The sequence below is a fragment of the Lemur catta genome, chromosome 8, assembly GCF_020740605.2.
Source record: "Lemur catta isolate mLemCat1 chromosome 8, mLemCat1.pri, whole genome shotgun sequence".
NCBI classification, from domain to species: Eukaryota; Metazoa; Chordata; class Mammalia; order Primates; family Lemuridae; genus Lemur; species Lemur catta.
In genome coordinates, this window is record NC_059135.1 from 31,081,322 (window position 1) to 31,103,681 (window position 22,360).

At 42.7% G+C, this 22,360-nt stretch overlaps 1 pseudogene; it reads left to right on the forward strand.

Annotated features, from left to right (window-relative positions):
• The first annotated feature begins 9,660 nt into the window (after positions 1–9,660).
• On the forward strand, positions 9,661–13,322 carry LOC123644106 (annotated as a pseudogene).
• The last annotated feature ends 9,038 nt before the right edge of the window (positions 13,323–22,360 follow it).

A 22,360-nucleotide genomic window follows, 5' to 3' on the forward strand; every position in this document is an offset into this window, starting at 1 on the left:
AAAAATAGGTAATGGGCAGCTGGATTTTCAGAAGTTTGACTTTGATGTGTCTTGGTGTATATTTCTTTGAGCTTATCCTATTTGGGGATACACTCAGCTTCTTGACTCTGTTGGTTTATGTCTTTTGCCAAATTTGAGAAGTTTTCAGCTGTTATTTCCTTGACTATTTTTTTAGTCCTGCTCTGTTTCTCCTTTCCATGAATCCAGTGACTTGCATGTTAGATCTTTTGTTATAGTTCCCCAGGTCCCTGACCCTCTGTTTTTTTTTTCCCCATCCATTTTCTCTATTAATCAGATTGAATAATCTCTATTGTTCAAGGGTACTTTCCTTAGTCCCCTCTGTTCTGCTATTTAGCCCCATCCATTGAGGTTTTCTTTTCCCAGCTATATTTCAGTTCTAAAATTTCTCTCTAGTTCCTCTTTATATCATCTCTTTATCTGCTGAGACTTTCTACTTACTCAGTTGTTTTTTTTGTTTTTGTTTTTATTTTGAGACAGAGTCTGGCTCTGTTGCCCGGGCTAGAGTGAGTGCCCTGGCGTCAGCCTAGCTCACAGCAACCTCAAACTCCTGGGCTCAAGCGATTCTGCTGCCTCAGCCTCCCGAGTAGCTGGGACAACAGGCATGCGCCACCATGCCCAGCTAATTTTTTTCTATATATATTTTTAGTTAGCCAGATAATTTCTATTTTTAGTAGAGACGGGGGTCTCACTCTTGCTCAGACTGGTCTCGAACTCCTGACCTCGAGTGATCCACCCACCTCGGCCTCCCAGAGTGCTAGGATTACAGGGGTGAGCCACCACGCCCAGCCTCAGTTGTTTTAAGTGTGTTCATAATTGCTCATGGCAGCATGTATATGACAATTGCTCTAAAATCGTTGGATAATTCTAAGGTCTCTGTCATCTTGGTGTTGGTGTTTGTTGGTTGCCTTTTCTCATTTAAGTTAGAATTTTCTTGGTTCTTGATATAACAAGTGATTTTTGATTGAAACTTGGACATTTTTGGCATTTAGATTATGAGACTCTGGATCCTAAATATTTTCTTTTACTAGTCCACTTCTGACACCATCCTGCTGGGAAAGGGGGCACCGCTTTGTTACAGCCAGGTGGCGTGGAGGTCCAGGATGTGCACTCAGCTTCTGCTGACACTCAGGGTCAGGGAAGGACTACTCATCATTGCTGGGGAGGAGTGAGAGTTCTGGCTCCCACTGGGCCTCTGCTACAACCCTGGCTGGGAGGGGCAGGATTACCTCATATGGCCTCTACTGATACTGAGTGGAGTGGCCTAATCATGTGGTGAAAGTTCTGACACTGCACCTGACCTCCTCAAATGCCACACTGCCAGGGAGGGCAAGGGGTGACTTGTTACCACTGATGGGGATGGAAGGCCAAGTGGGCTCTGCTGACATCATTGGCAGTAGAGAGGAGCGTTATCAACCAGCAGGAAAGAAAGTCTTAGCTCCCTACTTAGCCTTCTCTGACACGACCTAGTCAGGACTGGGGAATCTTGTTATAAGCTGATGAGGGTGGAAGTCTGGGCACCCCACTCAGTTTTTGCTGTTACCACAGTTTTTTCCGTGGTATTTGGCTGAGTAGAGCAATCATTGTCTAAAACCCTTCCGTCTTGCTAGGCTGCCCTTTTCTTGGCCCTTTGGCTAGAGAGAGCAGACTTTTATTAAGACTTTTTGTTTGCACCTGTTGGTGTTTCTGATTGCAGCTTCTCCAGCATGAAGTCTGAGATAGATGAGGCAAAAAGAAAAGCCAGGGAGAACTCATCACTGTGTCATTCCTTGGATCCCAAGGCCCCTAATTGATCTGCCTTCCCTGTACCTTTCAGAGTCTTCTTATTTTTGTTTCTTATAATGTGCTCAGGAGTATTTAGTAGAAGGAGTAGGGAGAAGTACTTCTGTCTTTTCTGTAAATGTCTCATGTTCTTTTTATATTTCTCATCTTTTCCATGTTTCAACTTGCATATTTTCTTCTGGTCTATTTTTTACTTCACTAATACTCTTTAGCTTGTCCAATCTGCTGTTAAATCCTCTATTGAATTCTTAATTTCAGATATATTTTAGCTCTTGAGTTTTTATAATGATTTTTTGTTAAAATCCCCCACTGCCAATTGTCTTGAAAATTTAATCATAATTATTTTAAAATCCATGTCTGAAAACATTAAAATCTGGATCTCCTAATTTAAAAAGTAGCCAGGCATGGTGGCACACACCTGTAGTCCTAGCTACTCGGGAAGCTGAAGCAGGAGAATTGCTTTAGCCCAAGAGTTCAAGGCTGCAGTGAGCTATGATCATACCACTACTGTACCCCAGCCTGGGTGACAGAGCAAGACCCTGTCACCAAAAAGAAAAAAAAAAAATCTGGATATGGATCTATTTCTGTTGTCTATTGCCTCTCTTGATTTTGGTCTTTGAGTGTGTGTGTGTGTGTGTGTGTGTGTGTGTGTGTGTGTGTGCACGCACACACTATCTTTCTTGGAATGCCAATAAATTGTAGAGATAATTTGAAGCCCAGGATGATGTTATCTTTCTCCAAGGAGAATTTGCATTTACTCCTGACAAGAGGATAGAGGATGGGCAAATATCCTAATTGGTTCAAGTATTGAGGTGATTTGAAGCTAGACTTCAGTTTTTTTAGGGCTAATCTATTTCCTATCCACTCTTATTTTTTTCTTTTTAGTGATATCCTTGAGTCATACACTCTTACTCTTAAGGTATGTACTCAGGTAGTCCTGTTTAGGTTCCCCTAGAGGCAGAACCTAAGACAAAAATTTAAGTGCAAGTAGTTTATTTGGGAGATGATCCCAGGAGATTTCAATAGTAGAGTGGCGAAATGAGACAGAGAAGGAGACAGCTAATACAGTGTGCTCTCCAAGCAAGTTACCAATGGTAAAATTATTAATTTAGAGGCCATTAGGTTGAGATGGCTCCAGTACCTTGGGTTCCTATGTAAGCCAACTGAAACCCAACTCAATGTAAACAATAAGATGAAACTTAAGCCTAACCAATCAGAAACCACCAACTAACCCCTGACTAGAGACTTTCCACTTTAACCAACTAAATATTTCCTTTGTCTTGCTTCCATAAACAACTCGTAAGTTTTCCCCTTGTACTCTGTCTTAGTTCATTTTCTGTTGCTGTGACAATACCTGAGACTGGGTAATTTATAAAGAAAAGAGATTTATTTCTTATAGTTCTGGAGGCTGGGAAGTCCAGGATCAGGTGGCCGAATCTGTTTGGCTTCTGGGGAGGGCCTCATGCTGTGTCATAACATGGCAGAAGGCATCACAGGGCAAGAGAGGTGCACTGAGAGCCACACTGGCTTTTAGAATAGACCCACAGTTGTGATAACTAACCCATTCCCGTGATAATCTATTAATTCATTAATCCATTAATGCAAGAGCTTCATCACCGCTTAAAGGGCCCACCTCTCAATACTGCCACACTGGGGATTAAATTTCAACATGAGTTTTGGAGGGGATGAACTTCAAACCATAGCCACCTCAGTGAGCTCTGAACCACTTGCAGTCAAATGCTACCCAATTCATGAATCACTGTTTGTTCAAATAAACTCATTAAAATTGTAATGTGCCTAAGTTTATCTTTTAACACCACTGTGGGTAATTGGAATTTAATTAATACCACTGAGAAACTCTGGGAACCAATGTAGAACTTTTTTTTTTTTTTTTTTTTTTGAGACAGGAGTCTTACTATGTTGCCCAGGCAGGGCTCAAACTCCTGGGCTCAAGTGATCCTCCCAATTCAGCCTCCCAAGTAGCTCGAACTACAGGCATTACCACTGTGCCCAGCTTTCAGAACACGTGTCTTAAAGTTTTTCCACCTGAGGGGCCAGAGATAGGGACTATTTATACACCAACTCCTGTCAGTCACTGATTCAGGCTGCTCTGCATTAACACCAGGGGATGTTAATCCTTGGCACTTCTGGACAGTGCATTCAGGTAGAGTGCGCTCTGGCTGCCAAGGAAAGCCCTCACGCAAAAAGACACAGGTGTTGCCCGGAGAAATTGGACCTAGATGTTCTGTCAGGGTAAGTAAGGCCTGAGGAGATCGTGGAGGACAATGTCTACCACAGGCCACTCCTGGCACCTCTGAAATCCACTCAGGCTCTGCTGCAGTTTACTCCGTCCTGTCATTGCTTCTTGTAGGTGGTTGCGGGTCATAATTTTAAAAATAAAAGAACTTATAACAGGAGGATAAATGGACTAAGCTATAACATCCCCACTGCCTTAGTTGGTCCCAAGGTCAATGCTGACAACATCTCTCCTCGACTACACATTATAGATTCTTGCCTCTCTGGTCTAAAATGCTGGCCCCTGACGGAGTACTGTGATACTGTACTATGACAAGAAATATGTATTTGATCTTTGGCCCCAGTTCCCGGCACAGAACTCCTAAAACCCTTGAAATTCCTGGGTGATAAGAGGCGAGATAAGGGGGAGATAAAGGTCAAAGATGTACCTTTTGTTATTCCTAACATGCCCCTTTCAGACACACCTGAGTTTATGTTCCCTAGGTGAATTTCGGAAAGCCTCTAAGCACTGGGGGAGCGGGGTGGTTTGTTGCCAGGGGGACGAGCCATGTGATTAGAGGGTTGGAACTTTCAGCCCCACCTCCCTGATCTCTGGGGTGGGGCGAGGGCCTGGAGATTGACTTAACCACCAATGGCCAGTGCTTTAATCAATCATGCTGATGCAGTGAAACCGCCATAAAAACCCCAAGCAGTGGGCTTCTGTCAGCTTCTGGGTGGGTGAACCCATGAAGGTGCTGAGACGGCGGGGCCCGGAGAGGAGCTTCCACACCCCGCCCCACACCCCGCCCTACGCAGCGCTTCCGCCCGGCTGTTCCTGAGCTGTGTCCTTTATAATCGACTGGTAGTCTGTTCAGTAAACTGCTTTCCCGAGTCCTGTGAGCCATTCTTCCAATTGCTGAACCCAAAGAGGGAGTCGTGAGAACTAGAAATCTTCAATTCATAGCCGGTCAGCAAATGTGGCAGAGGCCCAGACCTGGGACTGGCATCGGAGGCGGGGAGCGGCTTGTGGGCCTGAGCCCTAACCTGTGGGATCTGACACTATCTCCAGGGAGTGTCAGAAGTAAATAATTGTGGGACACCCCGTTGGTGTCTGCCAGAGAATTAAATTGAGATGTCGAGGGGAAAAGTCCACGTATCTGGAGACCGGAAATGTTGGTGTGAGTAGCAGAGGCAAAGCAGTTTGTTTTGTGTGCCTGTTTTCTTTAGAGGTGCCCAAACCTTCATCCTTGTTGAGGCAACTGAGTCCCTGCTTCCCATATCCTTGTAAGGCTGTGATTGCGGCAATTTCCCACCTGTAATTATCAAGGCACAGATGTCCCGAGAGATGCCCCAGTGAGTTCTTTGAGCTCCAGAAGTATTCTGCCTTGCCCCTGTGGCAGCAGCCCCGTCTTGTCATAATAGGCCAGTTTCCCTGCCAATACACTAACATCTTTATTTGAAAACTGCTGAATAATCAGGCAGCGGTATGGCTTTAGCTTTAGCGGAACATTTACCATGTATCCCTGGTGGAAGTTTCCTCCTGTCCTTGGAAGAGAGCTCTACTACAGAAGTGGGTTGCTGGAGTGACGATGAGAGGCCACTGGACTTCCACTTACCATTCCCGTGTATTCTACCCTGTACGTACACAGCACCACATCACGGTCATTGGGTCAAAGTGTATGCCACAAGCTGTGGTTTGAATGTGTCCCCCAAAGTTCATGTGTTGAAAACTTAACCCCGATGCAATGGTGTCGAGAGGCGGCACCTTTAAGACGTGATTAGGCCATGAGGGCTCCTGAGATATTGTCCTCCTGAATGAATGAGTGCCGTTATCACAGAGTGCACAGTGGGTGAGCTGCTGCAGGAGTGGGTTTCTGATAAAAGGATGAGTTCAGCTCTCTCTCTGTCTCTCCCTCCCCCTTCTGCCATGGGATGGCATAGCATGGAGGTCCTCTCCAGATGGGGGGCTCTCAATCTTAGACTCCTCAGCTTCCAGAACTGCAAGAAATAGATTTTTTAAAAATAAATTACCTAGTCTGTGATATTCTGTTATAGCAACATAAAATGTTCACATCTTGAAGATAGTGCCCCAGTCTCATAAATTATCCCTACACTGGTGTCTTGGCAGCACTTTTTTTTTTTTTTTTTTGAGACAGAGTCTTGCTCTATTGCCCAGGTTGGTGTGCAGTGGCGCCATCATGGCTCACTGTAACCTTGAATTCCTCGGCTCAAGTGATCCTCCTGTCTCAGACTCCCAAATAGCTGGGACTATAAATGCATGCTACCACACCTAGCTAATTTTTAAAAAAAATTTTGTAGAGATAGGGTCTCACTATATTGCCCAGGCTGGTCTCAAACTCCTGGCCTCAAGTGATCCTCCTGCCTGAGGCACCCAAAATGCCTGAAGCAGGATCTGTACCTCTCACCTCTCACAAAAATAAACTCACGATGGTTAACAAACTTAAATCTAAGACATGAAACCATAAGAATTCTAGGAGAAAATGTTGGAAAAACTCTTACAGACATTGGCTTAGGCAAAGAATTTATGAAGAATACCCCGAAAGCAATCATAGCAACAGCAAAAATAAATAATGGGACCTGATCAAATTAAAAAGCTTCTGCACAGCCAAGGAAACAATCATTAGATTGAATGGGCAACCTATAGAATGGGAGAAAATATTTGCATGCTATACATCCAACAAAGGGCTAATAACTAGAATCTATAAAGAATTCAGGCAAATCAGCAAGAATAAATCAAACAGCCTCATTAAACAGTGGGCAAAAGACATGAACAGAATCTTTTGAAAAGAAGACAGACTAATGGCCAACAAACATGAAAAAAATGCTCAACATCTCTAATCATCAAGGAAATGCAAACCAAAACTACAATGGGGCCGGCGCGGTGGCTCACTCCTGTAATCAATCCTAGCACTCTGGGAGGCCGAGGTGGGTGGATGGCTTGAGCTCAGGAGTTTGGGACCAGCCTCAGAAAGAGTGAGACCCCGACTCTACTAAAAATAGAAAAATTAGCCAGGCACAGTGCTGTGTGCCTGTAGTCCCAGCTATTCAGGAGGCTGAGGCAGAAGGATGGCTTGAGCCCAGGAGTTTGAGGTTGCTGTGATCTAGGCTGATGCCACAGCACTCTAGCCAGGGCAACAGAGCAAGACTGTCTCAAAAAAAAAAAAAAAAAAAACACAACTACAATGGGATATCACTTAACACCAGTGAGAATGGCTTTTATCAAAAAGTCCCCAAACAAATATTGATGTGGATGTGGAGAGGTAAGAACACTCATACACTGCTGGTGGGACTGCAAACTAGTACAACCTCTGTGGAAAGTAGTATGGCGATGTCTCAAAGAACTAAAAGTAGAACTACCATTTGATCCAGAAATCCCACTACTGGGTCTTTACCCAAAGGGAAAAAAAACATTCTACAAAAAAGACATCTGCACTTGAATGGTTATAGCAGCACAATCCACAATTGAAAAGATGTGGAACAACCCAAGTGCCCATCAGTAATGACTGGATTAATAAAATGTTGTATATGTATACCATGGAGTACTACTCAGCCATAAAAATGGGGAACTAATACCTCTTGCATTATCCTGGATGGAGCTAGAGCCCATTTTCCTAAGTGAAGTATCAAAAGAATGGAAAAACAAACACCGCATGTTTGGTTGGTATCCCTTGCTAGAGAGCTGGTGTTCCCTTTTGGGGTGTCCTTTCACTCTGATTCTTCGTACTTCTGGAGTTCTTTTACTGATTCCCTCTCATCTGGAGCAGCTGTTGCTTCTTACTTTTGAATTTTCTTTTATTTAGATAATGACACACCCAGTTTAATCTCTGAGTCAGTAGGTGATGCTTGTGAGTGAGAATCAACCATGTGTGATTGAGTCAGTAAATGCTGTAAACGGCATGCAAATTGACTTCCCTGTCAGTAGATGGTGCTTCCCAGAAGGAACAAGCTGCAGTGTTGGTTTTGGGTCCTGTGACCAGCTCTAGTTCCTCAGTCAAACGACCCGGGTGGCAGGTGGAGCCCGGGAACTTCCAGGTGAGTCTTTTATTCTCTACCTCAGCAGAGGCAGGTGGGAGAGTGAGGCTGGGTGAGCCTCAAGCTCCACAAATGCTGTTAGCAGAGGTCAAAGGTCTGTTCTCTGCTTCTGGGCAAAGCTGCCAGGCAGGGGCTGAAGTGGCCCCACTCAGCCAGAAAGTCTGCCTGTGGCCACGGGGCTTCCTGAGACCCACAGTCCGGCAGTCTCGGGCAGGCCTTCCTCCTTTCCACACTTCCCTATTCTGTGGTTTCTCCTGGGCACTGACACCTCCCCAGTGGAATTCACAAATATCCCCTCTGTGCCCCCAGGCAATGTGATCAAGACCTGGGGGTATGGGATCTGGCCTGAAGCCCTGGAGATCGATCCCTGATCATGCCAGGGAGAAGCATGCAGGTCCTGAGTCACCCATGGGAACCCAAGCTGGTTCAGTGTCCCCATGCCTCTGGGCGTGTCCTGCTCTGATGGAGCCACCAGGCAAGGAGCACCAGGAGGGCCAGTGGGCAGGGAGCTCACAGTCTGAACTCTCCTTAGTCCACTGCAGGACCCCAAAAGGAGAGGTCTGAGCCCCATTCCCTGTGGAAGGCTCTGTATGGTGGTTCAGTTGTCTCTCTCAGCAGCCGTGGGAAGGGGAGGAGAAGGGGAGAAGGAGTCTGGGTGGAGGCAAGTCCACACTCTGGTCATCTCCGACCCCCTCTCCAGGAGGCAGTCTGCCCACCATGACCGGGCTCTGGAGTCACGCAGATCACCTGGGACCCTCTGGACCCTGTGGCTCCTGCAGTCTGTGCCGGAGTTAACAAATATCTGTGTGGGGATGAGCAAGTTGGAACCTGAGGAGTGGACCCCCTCTTGGGAGGACAAAGACACAGGGTGGGGGTAGAGAAGCAATATGGCGCCTGCCATTTGGCTCGGGTCTGTGGGGTGCGAGGCACCCGGGGCAGGGGCGCGGGGAGCCTGCTGCCCTGTCAGCAGGAAGCTCCCAGCTCACTGGCAGCAGCAGTCTCTGGGCTGCTGTGGGCAGAGGGTCTCTCCAGGAGCCTGGGAGCCCACTGACAGTCCAAGATGCCAGGGAGGGAGAAATTAACTGCTCCACCTTCCCTTCTTACTGGTCTCCAAGCCTCTTGTGGGTTAATCACCACCGATACCTTTCTCCTTCCAGTTCTGCTCCACAACCTCTTCTCGTGGAGTCTCCTGCAGGTTCAGGCACTCTTCCTTCTGACCCTCATCCAATCTTTGTTTGTCTGCCTATTGTTTTTTTCTTTCATCTAAAACTTCTTCTTCTTGCTGAGATGCTCTGGCTGGTGGTGTCTCTGGTCTGCCATCTCGGTCCCATAAAGTACTTTGAAGTTTTGGTTCTAGAAGTTCTCCCCTCCTTGTGTATCTCACATCCCTCTAAAAACTCCTGTTTCTAATCCCTGAATTAATCAATGGCATTATGTAAATTTATAACATGCTGACTTAAATTATTCTTTTGCTGGTAATTTGAAGGCATCCATAGATTATATCATTTCTTAAGAACTGATGTTTTTAACATTGCTATTTTATCTTTTTTAAATTTTTTTATTTTTTTATTTTTATTTTTGAGACAGGGTCTCACTCTGTCACCTGGGCTAGAGTGCAGTGGCGTCATCACAGCTCACTGCAACCTTAAACTCCTGGATTCAAGCTGTTCTCCTGCTTCAGCCTCCTGAGTGGCTGGGACTACATGTGCACGCCACAATACCAGGTTAATATTTCTTTTTTTTTTTTCTGTAGAGACAGGGTCCCACTCTTGCTCAGGGTGATCTTTAACTCTTGGCCTCAGGCAATTCTCCCACCTCAGCCTCTCAAAGTGTTAGGATTACAGGTGTGAGCCACCATGCCTGGTCTGTACACAGTTTTAAATTTTACAAATGAGACTGTGCTGTAATTATTGTTCTGCTTTTTGCTTTTTTCACTTAACAAATACAAGTATTGCTGTAAGAGGTGTGACAGATTGTATTTCCCAAAAATGTCCACAATAATATCTCCCATTTTACATGGTCTTTGGAACTGGTAACTTGTTCAAATACTAGACTATGGGAGACATCATACTAGGTCATAAAAGCTCATATGACTTCCATGTGGTTTTCATAGAACACTTGTCCTCTGGAAGCTCCCTTTTAGGTGATTACCTTTTGGAATCCAGCCACCATGCTATGAGAAGCCCTAATAAGTGAGTTCAGTACGGTTGTAGGATATAAGACCAACATATAAAAGTCAACTGTACTTCTATATACTAGCAATGAACAATTTAAAAATAAAATGTTAAAAACAATTCCCTTTATAATAGCATCAAGAAGAATAAAATATTTAGGAATAAAATTAACTAAAAAGTACAAGACTGGCACACTAAAAACTACTAAACATCATTAAAAGAAATTAAAGAAGACCTAAGTAAGTGGAGAGACAGCTTGTGTTCATGGATTCGAAGACTTAATATTTTAATTTGGCAATACTTCCCAAATTGATCAACAGTTGCTATATGGTTCCTATCAAAATCCCAGCTATATTTTTGCAGAAATGGGCATGTTAATCGTAAAATTCATATGGAAATGTAAGCCAAGACAATCTTTAAGAAGAACAAAGTTAGAGGACTCATAATTCCCAAATTCAAAATTTGCTACAAACCTACAGTAATCAAGATTGTTTGGTACTGTCATAAGGGTAGACATATAGATCAATGGAGTAGAACTTAGAATCCAATATTGGGCAGTTGATTTTTTACAAGGTCATAAGGACAATTTAATGGGGGAAAGAATAGTCTTTTTGAGAAATGTTGGTGGGACAACTGGATACTCATATGCAAAAGAATTAGTTGGTACCTTATACAAAAAAAGTTGAAATGGATTATAGACGTAAATGTCAGGGCTAAAATTATAACACTCCTGGAAGAAAACATATGAATAAGTCTTCATGAATTTGGAACAGGCAATGTTACTTTGATGTGACACCAAGAACACAAGAGAAAAGAAAAAAAAAAGAGATGAATGGGACTTCATAAAAATTTAAAACTTTTGTGCTTCAAAGGATAGCATCAATAAAATGGAAAGACAACACAGAGACTGAAATATATGTAAACCTTATATATGAGAGAGTTGTTTCTCTGTGTCCAGAATATATTAAGAACTCTTACAAGTCAATAAAAAGACAAATAACCCAATTTAAAAATTATGTGTAATAGACATCTCTCTAAAGAAGACACACAAGTGACAAATAAGCACATGAAAAGATATGCCACATCATTACTCATTGGTGAAATGTAAATAAAAACAACAATGAGGTAGATATCACCTTATACCCACTAGGATGGCTATAACCAAACATATAGATAAGTGTGTTGTTCAATGGTCAGTTGTATTTTGGAAGTACATAACTTGGTTAATTTCACAGGTTCGCTGCTGGAGAGCAATTTGCCTGAGGATAAATTATACCTTGAGTCTCATTCCTATCTGATTTAGATGATATTTAGAAGAGACTCTGGACTTTAGATTTTTCAGTTGATGGCAGAATGAGTTAACACTTTTGGGGCTGTTAGGATGGAATTAATGTATTCTGCATGAGAGAAGGATATACATTTTGGGAGGGTAGCTAGGAGTGAAATGCTATGATCTGACTCTGTCCCCTCAAATTCATATGTTGAAATCTTAACTGCTGGCCAGGTATGGTGGTTCACACATGTAATTCCAGCATTTTGGGAAACTGAAGCAGGAGGATCGCTTAAGAACAGGAGTTTAAGACCAGCCTGGGCAACATAGCAAGACCCCTATTCCTATCAAAAAAAATTTAAAAATTAGCTAGATGTGGTGGTGTACACATGTAGTCCCAGCTACTTGGAAGGCTGATGCAGGAAGATTGCTTGAGCCCAGAATTCAAGGTTATAGTGAGTTATGATCATGCCACTGAACTCTAGTCTTGGTGACAGAGCAAGACGCTGTCTCTTAAAAAACAAACAAACTAAAAAACAAAAAGAAATCTTAACTTCCAAGGTGATGGTATTAAGAAGTAAAGCCTTTTGGGAAGTGATTAAGTCATGAGGACTCCACCATCATGAATGGGATTAGTGCCCTTATAAGAAGCTGAAGGGACTGTTTTTGCCCCTTCCACCATGGAGAACACACAGAAGGTACCATCCACCATGTTGAATGGGCCCTCACCAGACACTGGTTCTGCTGGCATCTTGATCTTGGACCTCCCAGCCTCCAGAACTGTGAGCAATAAATTTCTGTTGTTTATAAGTTACCCAGTCCAAGACATTTTGTTACAGTAGCAGGAACTAACTAAAACAATCTATGTTAGTGACAAATTTAGTTTTTGTTTACCTGAATGGGAATGTCTTAATTTTCCCCTCATTTTTGAAAGATAGATTTGTATTTAAAACAGGATTTAGTACAGTTGGCACTCTTTCATTCAGCACTTTGAATATGTCATTCCATTGCCTTCTGGCCTCCATGGTTTCTGATGAGAAATCAACTTTTTTTTTTTTTTTTTTTTTTTTGAGACAGAGTCTCACTTTGTTGCCCGGGCTAGAGTGAGTGCCGTGGCGTCAGCCTAGCTCACAGCAACCTCAAACTCCTGGGCTTAAGCGATCCTACTGCCTCAGCCTCCCGAGTAGCTGGGACTACAGGCATGAGCCACCATGCCCGGCTAATTTTTTTGTATATATATTTTTAGTTGGCCAGATAATTTCTTTCTATTTTTAGTAGAGACGGGGTCTCACTCTTGCTCAGGCTGGTCTCGAACTCCTGACCTCGAGCGATCCACCCGCCTCGGCCTCCCAGAGCTAGGATTACAGGCGTGAGCCACCGCGCCCGGCTCTGAAATCAACTTTTAATTGACGATCCTTTATACATGATGAGTCACTTCTCTCTTGCTACTTTTATGGTTTTCTCTTTGTTTTTGTTTCCTGTTTTTTAGAGACAAGGTCTTTCTCTGTTGCTCAGGCTCAAGTGAGTGGTTAGTCACAGGTCACTGCAGCCTTGAATTCCTGGGCTCAAGTAGTCTTCCCACCTCAGCCTCCCAAGTAGCTGGGACTATAGGTGCATGCCACCATGCCAGGATAATTTTAAAATTTTTTGTGGAGATGGAGGTCTTGCTATGTTGCCCAGGCTGGTCTCAAACTTCTGGCTTCAAGCAATCCTCCAGCCTCAACCTCCAAAAGTGCTGGAGTTATAGGTGTGAGGCCCCATGCCCGGCCTTTGTTTCTTTGAGTTTTTGATTATGATGGTATATAGGTGTGGACCTGTTTGAGTTTGTTTAGCTTCTTGGATATGAACACTAATAGTTTTAATAAAATTCAGGAAGTTTTAAACTATTCTTTCTTCAAATATCGTTTCTGCCCAATTCTCTCTCTCCTCTCCTTCTGAGACTTTGATTATGCATGTTTGTATGTTTGATGGTGTTCCACAGGTCTCTGAGAGTCTCATGTTTCTTTATTCTTTTATTTTTCTGTTCATAAGACTGGATAATTGCAATTGATTTAGCTTCAAGTTCACTGATTCTTTCTTCTGCCAGTTCAAATCTGATATTGAGCACCTCTAGTGAATGTTCATTTTCGTCATTGCAATTTTCAACACCAGAATTTCATTTGGTTGTTTTTATGATTTCTGTCTCTTTAATGCTCATTCTCTATTTGATGATACATCATTATCATACTATTTTTTACAAGTTTTTTAGACATGGTTTATTTCAGTTCTTGGAACATATTTAGAACAGCTGATTTAACATATTTGTATAGTAAGTTCAATGCCTGCACTTCTTCAGAAACAGTTTCTGTTGACTACTTTCTCCTTTCTATATGGGAAATACTATTTTACTTTTCATGTTTCATAATTTTTTATTGTAAATGGGACATTTTAAGTGCTATAATATGGCAACTGTAAAAATCAGATTGCCTCATTCCCACACTACGATTTTTTATTGCCTTTTTTTTTCATTTAATTATTTACCAGGTAAAAAAGAAAAAGTAGTGATTGTTTCTCTTCACCTCCAACATTTCCGTTTCCCAAGGTCCAGTGGGAGGGAAATTCATTGACCAGAACAGTGATTTGTGCTCCTGGCCTGGAGCAAATTCTTCTCTGCTCTACCCACCTGGGGTAGGAGTGAGGGACAGGACGAAGGACTCCAGGCAGATATCCTTGCTCCTGGGCAGCAGAGTGGCAGTGTGCTGTATTGTCTTTTCTTGATGTTGTTGTTACTGCTATTTCTTATGTGACTTTTCTAAACTAAATCAGTCATTAGCTAATGATTGAATAGAGATTTCTTTAAATGCCTTGAACCAATTAGGCTTTGTCAAGAGGCTCTGTGTGCATGTTGGGCATGCCTTTAACATTCTGGTAGTTTACAACTTTGCTTTAGCCTTTACTTCCTGATTTCATACCCTCAAAGTCAAGCATAAGTGAGAGATTAGGGCCTTCTTAGGTCTTCCCTGGGCATATGCACAGCTCTGCACATTCATGTCACCTTCTAAATACTCAAGAATGTGTCAGAGTTTTTCAAAACCCCCTATAGACACCTCATTTTCTAGCTTTTCCTTTTAAGTTTTGTGATCAGGCAGCTGTGATGTTAAACAGTTGCCACTGATTGTTTCCAACAAATGCTCCAGGGGAAAGGCTGTTAGCAGTGAATGACCTCTGAGTCAGGTCAATTAATGATGAGTACTGTGAATGGGGTTTCCAAGGAGCTTCCAGACAGGTCAAATAATGGCAATTCTCTGAGAATGCTGTGTTTTGAAGGGCCCCAAACATGTTATGCCCTCATTGGCTGCTGGGCTGCTGGTTTTCACAGCTACTGTGCTTGTAAGTCTGTTCATTTTCAAGGCTACTGTTGAGATGGTGAAACAGAGATGGGAATAGGGCAAGTTAAAATGTTACAAAACTCACTGTTCTTATTTAGATCCAGCTCTTTTTCCTGAACAAATGCTCCTTGGATTGTTATAAGTCTTTTTATTAATTTTCATAGTCTGAAAAATTTATTTTGATGTTTTTTTTTTGAGACAAGATCTTGCTCTGTTGCCCAGGCTACTGGAGTGCAGTGGTGTCATCATGGCTCCCTGCAGCCTCCAACTGCTGGGCTCAAGCAATCCTCCCACCTCAGCCTCCTGAGTAGCTGGGACTACATGTGTGCACCACTAGGCCTGACTAATTTTTAATCTTTTGTAGAGATAGGATCTCGCTATTGCCCAAGCTAGTCTTAAACTCCTGGGTTGAAGCGATCCTCCTACCTCAGCCTCCCAGAATGCTAGGATTATAGGTGTCAGCCACTGCATTGGGACTGATTTTGATGATTTTTATCAATGTTTTCATTGCTTTTATGGAGGAGCAGATTTTTGGAGGTTCTTACACCACCATTTTGGAAGTGCACAATTAAATTTTGTGTCTATCAGTAAGATTGGCCCTGAGGAGACACAAAAATAAGATTCTTTTCGGGTAATCAGAGAAGCTCTCAGATTTTATTACCATGACTTGAGAGTTTAAAGCCCTGAGCTTGACATTTTCTTTCTATAAGTTAAGTGCTCCTGTGCACTCAGATGCAGCCATTCCAAGCCATACTCCTTATAGTCATCATTAGTGTGATAATGGCTAAGTGTAGCAGCCACTTGGTCACCAAAGCACACACTTCATTCATTAAGTGCTTTGTCAATAATTTGATTAACTGCGATGATATCCCATGCCATGGATTACTGGCCTCCCACTTCCCACTGGCAAAAAACTCAGCAGTGCTCTCAAGTTCAAATCAAATCCCAAATTCCCTCTTTGGGAGTCTGTTTTCTAGGGGCACTTCTTATCAGTTCTGTCCAGTCAGGAGACAGACGAGACCTAATTATAATGGAGAGATTTAATATGACATATTTAAAACCAGGTACTAGAGACTTGAAAAGGCAAAGGGGATGCTGACAGAGGTAGAGACTGCAAGAAGGAGCAACCATCTCTATGGCTGGGGATAAAAAATGAAAGATGTCAAGGTTATTCAAATTTAAGGCTTGGAAGAGAGTCCAAAGATGTGGCATTTAACTTGGGGAGGGACCCTTTCTTCGCTGGTGCTGGAGCCTTGAACTCAGAGAATGAAACTCACAAGGCTGGGAGTAGACCTTTTAGAGGGAAATGCTGGTTGGCTGGTGCTGGTATCCGTTAGAGAGACGTGAGGCTGATTCTGGCAGAGTGGACAAACTACAAACTACAAGTGCCACTGCCAGGGTGAAGAACCATTGCTGTAAGTGACACTGAGAGGAATAGGAAGCAAACAGGAAACAGCAAGACCTCCTTCCTCCTTTATCATTCTAGTCTTTGTCTAGAACTTCGTGTAGGCAGAAACTAACTGGGAACCAGATGGCATATAAGAGATGTAGTCTTGCCAAGCATGGTGGCTTGGGCCTGTAATCCCAGCTATTTGGGAGGCTGAAGCAGGAGGATTGCTTGAGGCCAGGAGTTCAAGACCAACCTGGGCAACATAGCAAGACCCCATCTCTAAAAAAAATGTAGTCTGCAGAGTTCCAGCATCATAGAGGACAAAAGGGTTTGTATGAAGCTGAGAGAAAATAGCTTAACACTTGACACACTACCATTTGATTTTTTTTTCCCTACAATGATTGATCTATTCAGGTTTTCTCTACCTTTTTCAGTCTATTTTGGCTATTTCTTTTGCTATTTCTCTTCATTTTTCTAAATCACCATTCAGGATTGCATCTAGGTGCATGTTAACAGATTTAAAATAAAAGCAAGTTATTTTGTAACCCAAAAGAAGTCCAGGCCAGGAGCAGTGGCTCACGCCTCTAATCCTAGCACTCGGGGAGGCTGAGGCAGGTGGATCATTTGAGCTCAGGAGTTTGAGACCAGCCTGAGCAAAAGCGAGACCCCGTCTCTACTAAAAATAGAAAGAAATTATCTGGCCAACTAAAAACCTATATAGAAAAAATAAGCCGAGCATGGTGGCGCATGCCTGTAGTCCCAGCTACTTGAGAGGCTGAGGCAGAAGGATTGCTTGAGCCCAGGAGTTTGAGGTTGCTGTGAGCTGGGCTGATCCCATGGCACTCTAGCATGGGAAACAGAGCAAGACTCTGTCTCAAAACACACACACACACACACACACAAAAAAAAAAACAAAAAACAAAAAACAAAATAAGTCCACATGTAGGTTGTCCAGGGATGAATGCTTGTGTCAGGAACTCAGGCTTCTATTTTTTTTTTTTTTTAATAGAGAAGGTGGTCTCGCTTTTGCTCAGGCTGGTCTTGAACCCCTGAGCTCAAGCAATCCTCCTGCCTTGGCTTCCCAGAGTGCTAGGATTACAGGCGTGAGCTGCTGCTCCCAGCCCCAGGCTTCTGTTTTGTTGCCCTGAAATTCTCAGCAAATGATTCCTCATCTCCATGATCCACAACTTTCGTTTGAACTCCAGCCATCATGTCCATTTCCCAGCCAGCAGGAAGGGGAAAGAGAAGATGCGGCTTCTCCCTTTAAGGGCACTAGAAGTAGCTCATTGCAGTTTGGCGCTTAATCATATGGCCACATTTACCTACAAGGGAGGCTGGGAAATGTGTTTTGAGTAGCTGAAAGTTGGGGATTCTATTTCTAAGAAAAATGGGGGAGCAAATATTAGGGGCCACTGTTAGTCTCTGCCATATAGGCATTAGTGCTAGTGACCTGCCCATTTTTTATTTTTTGGAGAAAGGGTCTTACTCTGTCACCCAGGCTGGAGTACAGTGGCATGATCATAGCTCACTGTACCACGCTGAGCTAATTTTTAAATTTTTTGTAGAGATAGGGTCTCGCTATGTTGCCCAGGCTGGTCTTTTTTTTTTTTCCCCTCGCCCTCAACCCAGCTTTTCCCAACTCCAGGAAGAACCAGGAAGACAAAGCTGACCAGGCTGGTCTTGAACTCCTGTTTTCAAGCAATCCTCCCACCTCAGCCTCCTAGAGTCCTGGGATTACAGATTACAGGTGAGCTACCATGCTAGGCCTTTAAAAAAAAAAAAATATATATATATATATATATATATATATCTGGTGCTCTCTTGTTTTCATCTGTGTCTGGTTATCATCCAGTCCATATCCCTTTCCCTCCACTGTTTAACAGCTTTTCCAGGTGGTGAACGTTCTGTTTTCTCCTGAATCTCTCTCTGTAGGGCACTCACCTGACAGCACACATTAAGGGCAGAGAATAGAGGGGCGCCTGGTCCTCAAAGATGTTCAATAAACTTCTGTTTTCAGCTCCACTACTCACACCCACCCTTAGGAGCTACTCCCAACTCCCAAGGCTCTCCCGAGTCCTGCAGTGCTAATCAACTTTTTGGGTTATTGTCAGCTCCCTATTGCGCCACGAGGACTTGGCAGAACAAGGAAAGCTAAAACCAAGCTGCTTGCTGGTCTTATCTGCTTTCCTTCTTGTAACGGTTGGATATTTTTCATCTGCCGTTAACTCTTCTCTCTTGTTCCTTGTCCTTTTATATGGTTATTATGATGGATTTGGTGAGGGCAAAATCTGGATGCTTTAAGTCACACGAAGCTTGCCTCCACGCTTCACACTGGGCCATGAGGATTGCGGCTATCATCCTGCTCCTCCCTTTCTACAGTTGCTCAGTAGCCCTCACGGCGCTGGCTGCTGGTACTCCCATGCCCTTCTATCTATTCCTATCCCACAAAAAACCTGTATTCAGGGCACGAGCACGGTGCCCAGAGTTCTTTGCTCTCCCATGAACATAATCTTGGTGAACAAAAGTAATAGTCACCACTCACTGAGTATGTATGTGCCAGGCACTGTGTTAAGCACCTTTAAGAACTTCTCAACCACCCCGTGAGGTAGTTGAGTTTGTCATTCTTATTTTATCATCGGGCAGAATAGTATTTTCTTTTTTTTCAGAGATAAGCTCTGGCTATGCCACACAGGCTGGAGTACAGTGGCTATTCAGAGGTGCAGTAATAGCGCCTTACAGCCTCAGACTCCTGGGCTCAAGTGATTTTCCTGCCTCAGCTGCCCAAGTAGCTGAGACTACAGGTGCGTGCCAACACACCCAGCAATATCATTTTATCATCTTACCATCATTGGATTGTCATTCTTATTTTACAAATGCAGAAAATAAGGCTCAGAAGTTAAATTACTTGCCCAATCACAGAGCTAGCAGATGGAGAGCACTCTTTCTCTGGACTATACTTTCCAGGTAGGCATGCACTATTTTGATCAGATGTCAGGGGCTTGCAAACCGTATTTTTGTCTACAAGCTTTCTCTCATGATATCTTAATAATTTAAAGACTACAGCCTTCAAACTGGACTCTCCAACTTGCCAGTCCCTGCCACATCCTTCTGCTTTGGATTCAGCCTAGTCTTCACTACCTACCTCCTGCTATCGGCCTGAATCTTGGGGATGGTGCTGCTCATTACCATAGTCCTAAGCTCAGCACAGTGCCCAAGAACATGCTTTTGATTGACAGGTTCTCATTATGTCTTGGCCACATCTGTCATAGCAACACTAACAGGACAGAAATAGCTTGGATTTAATCTAAGAAAAATGACTTCCCAGTATCTAAGTATTTGGAAGTGACATAACAGCTTTCATTCTATAGGCAAACACACCTCCCAGTTGTCTTTTAATAATGGAATAAACTGGTCAGTTTTATAACCTTTTTCGTATCCTCATTCAGTATTCCCTAACAACGAATCCATGAAGTATTATCATCTTCCTGCGCTCATTTCTTCACTCACTTGCATGTTTACTATGTGACAAGTGCTGCCTGTTACTGGGCACATGGGAGCAGAGAAAAGGCATATTAAGGTAGAGTTCATGCGGGGCCTTCTAGGTGAAGACAAAGGTTTTAAATTGTTAACTACCTGCATTCAAAGACTGCCCTAGCTGTGGTGTTAAAAAGACAAGGTGGACAAAAGTGGATGCAGAGATCACTTACTAACTAGATGAGATACTGGTGGCCTGAGTTAAGGGAGTGGCACTGCAGAGAGGTTATTCTGGAGTTCAGTGAACAGGACTTGAAGCTTTCTGGAGTAGATGGCATTAGTAGCTTCTGAAATGAAACACTGGCACCTTTTGAATATGTACTGACAAGAGTTGAAGCAGATACAAGCCACACAAACACAAAAGTGGATCTGGAGAAGAAAAATCTGTGGAGGCACAGGCTTTTCAGTCATGTTACACTGAGGCAAAGTGGGAAATGTCAATCGAACAGTCATTGCTTTTCTCTACGTCAACAAGGAGGCTCATGAAATTTTATTCACTTTCAAGGGTACAGACAAGAAGCAAGTTTCGCAGTTAAACACAGAAGTAATGCAGCAATGTAAGTACTGGCTTGGATGGCTGTACTTGAGGTTGTTGTGTGCCAAGAGTGATCTGGATTACCAGCTATCCAGTTTTCTCCGTTCTTCAACTGTTTGCCATGCTGGGCACCATTAGTCCTAACTAGAATGGAAATGAGGTGTATTTACAGAGAAAATATTTTATTATTAAAATTCCAGAGACTGTAGAATATCTTTTTGAAATAAAATAGGCTTTAGTCTATAAACAGGTTATGTACTTCCAGTAGGTTTACCTCTAAGTTAACTTTTAAGCACAGCCTTCAGGATTTCAGCAAAAAAAAGAAAAAAAAAGGCTTAAACTATTTTTGTCCTTAGCAATGAACTAGCCCCTAGCTTGTTTGTTCAGATATTTTTAAATGGTTACACTGAAGGGAAATTCCCTGAAACAGAACAGCTCCATATTTGATACTTTGTAGCACTCCAAATCCATTATACAACCATAAATATTCTAATCATATCATAGTTTAACAAGATATCAGTCCTTTTAGATAAAGTCTATAAGGGATTCTGCAGATTTTTACCGCTGTCTCCTCTAGGGAACTACAGTAGGCATTACAAGCAGTTGAACTTTAACAACTAAGGTTCTGATTAAGGGTTACTAAATTGACAATGACTGAATACATTTGTAAAGTAGCCTCATCCTTTCAATTCATTAAGAACTGAGACTATAATCCTAGAATAAAGATAGAAGGATCATAAAATGCATTGGAAAATGAAAATAATTGGATTTGATGTGACTGCTAATCCCATAGTTAAATGGGGGGAAAAGTGGGAGGAAAGGGGTCAGGAAGCCTTTCAAATGATCCAGTTTCTTTGCCTAAGATTGTGTTCAGATATGAATCCACAGTAATTCAAGTTCTTAGACAAAGGCCAATATAAATTCATTACTTTGATATCAAAAGTACTCATCACATCATCCAAATTTCATTTAAATCAAGTCTACTGAAAAACTTTTTATCCTTAATATTTTATTTTAGTTTTTTGAGACAGAGTCTCACTCTCTTGCCTGGGTTAGAGTGCCATGGTGTCAGCCTAGCTCACAGCAACCTCAAACTCCTGGGCTCAAGCGATTCTCCTGCCTCAGCCTCCCGAGTAGCTGGGACTACAGGCATGCGCCACCATGCCCGGCTAATTTTTTCTATATATTTTTTAGTTGTCCAGCTAATTTCTTTCTATTTTTTTAAATAGAGACAGGGTCTCGCTGTTGCTCAGGCTGGTCTCAAACTCCTGAGCTCAAACGATCCAGCCGCCTCGGCCGCCAAGAGTGCTAGGATTACAGGCTAGTGCCACTGTGCATGGCCATATTCTCAATGTTTTAAACAGCCTCAGTAGGCTGCTGAACAGAAATACTTCATTATTGATACAACTAATACTGAACATGAAAAAAATCTCAGCAAGGCGATTTACTAGAATTCTCACAGAAATTAACCTATATTTCATGGCACCTGTTAATAGCATGAGGAATATTTTTACAAAAGCTAATTCAGTAATCTAAGTAATGATGTACACTAAAACTTTGGCATCTATGTTATAGTTAGAGCCAACCAATAGTTCTTAGCTCTTGCAAGCAGCCTACTTATGGCAGTAAAGGTTTATCAACAAAATTTCAGTATCATTTGTTGGTGTTATGCCTACAACTTTAAATCACTCATCTGGAGCATTTCCACTAATTTTTATAGATTAGAAGGAATCCAAATGATTCCACTTAATGATACATGTATAACTAAATAAGAATCTGTTAAGACCTCAGAAGCCCATGGGAAATGCTTTGCCTGGTGCTTATGGTGGGCTAAGGTACAAAGCAAGATAGTGACTGGCAGACACATTTCCTTTAGGTTCTACTGACCTTGACAGAAAGAATACTGCCTGGCAGTACAGGCAAGCATAAAGGCATGTCTGCCAACGCAAATGTCTACCACTAGGTCTCCTTCCTTTTTTAAAAAAGATTAGAGTATGCATT